The sequence below is a fragment of the Crocuta crocuta genome, unplaced genomic scaffold, assembly GCF_008692635.1.
Source record: "Crocuta crocuta isolate KB4526 unplaced genomic scaffold, BGI_CrCroc_1.0 scaffold139, whole genome shotgun sequence".
Lineage (NCBI taxonomy): Eukaryota > Metazoa > Chordata > Mammalia > Carnivora > Hyaenidae > Crocuta > Crocuta crocuta.
Window position 1 is genome coordinate 9,747,918 of NW_027533258.1, and position 1,541 is coordinate 9,749,458.

The following is a 1,541-nucleotide window of genomic DNA, read 5'->3' on the forward strand; positions in this document are numbered from 1 at the left end:
GCTCAGAAATATTTCTCAGAGCTGAGGCACTAAGATGGCCGCCTTGAAATTATTTTTAAAACAGCCCCCCCCAAGCACCGCCACCCCCTCCATGAAGAAAGGGAGAGGGGGGAAAAATCCCCTTTTAAAACAAAATGGCTGGCTTAATATTTCATTTTTCACCCCCCCCATTCTCCTCCCTGTTACACCCCCATCTCCAAGCCCTTACCCAGAAACCCACAAATTTCTCCCTTTTTTCATAACTGATTAGTGCACAGATTAATAGAGATATTTTCCTTGTGTACTGTGTGTGTGTGAGTGTGTGTGTGTGTGTGTGTGTGCGCGCGCGTTGGGGGGGCATGAAGGATTTCTGCATAAAACAAAAATGGCTGCTCTTTCTAACTCCCCCCCCTATAAAAAATATTTGAGGGGGGGCATTAATCAGTACTCATGCTCAGTCTGACATCAGCATAAATTGTTAAAGGTTAACTAGTTAGATACTAGTCCAACTAGATTTAAATATTTTTCTTTTCTTTACTAGTCTCTTCCTCCCCACCTCCCTTCTCTTAAAGAAAAGCTTTTTTTTTTTTTTTCTGAATACTTCAGAAGGGAGTGGTTTGATGTGAAGGGTTTTTTTTTTCCCCCTTCAGGCATTGAAAAGGAAAAGATGAAATATATGTTTATATATAACTGTGTTTCTGCATACCTCACTGAAGTCAAAACGCATTTAATTGTGTACGTATCTTTCAAGTGAGGAGCCGTACTGGATTTTTACCCCCCTTTCTTTTAAAAAAGTGATAGAAATCCTAGTGACTTTGGAGGGGGGAGAGATATGAATAGATACGATGATTGAGTTTTTTTTTTTTTTCCTCCAAAGGAGTCCATGTTTGATTCGCCCCTTTGCCCAGCCTTTTCGGTGATTTATAATTGTTGTAAATTTTATCTTCACTCTTTGCTGCTTTACCTCGCCCTCCCCCTCCCCCAACTGCTTGACTCTAAAATTCGTCTGACTTTGGGAAACGAATTGAGGGGTGGGTAGAAGAGATTTTTCGGAGGAGGGGGAAAGAGTCCAGTCTGAGAATTGTGAAATTGTTTTCTCTCTTCTCGTGTGGCAGCGATGATCTCCGGCACTGGGTGAGGTGGAAGGAACCCAGGTACCCTGCCGCACAAAAGTACTGGGACTGAGCAAGAGAAAGAGGTAGGGGTCGCCCTCCCGTTGCTCTCTGACTCGGTTGGCCCAGGATTTCCCGCTGTACCCCAGTGTTCATCCGGAAAGTGGTTCCGGGGGGCGGGGGGGCCGGTGGGAAGCTGAAAAGGAGGCCCCCACTGGATCAGAGAAGTCGTCCGACTTACCCCTTGAGCGGTGCTAGCCAAAGGAGGCACAGTGATTACGGGGCACCCTTTCTGGTGCTTGGTGCTGGTCACCTTTCCGAACTCTACCTTCCTCCCGTTATTTGGATCTCACTTGGCCCCTTCTGTGAGTCCCACCCCATGCCCATGGGATGGAGGAAGAGTTTCTCTTGTGGGCTCTTTCTGTCCCCCCAGGAACCCCCAGCAGCCCC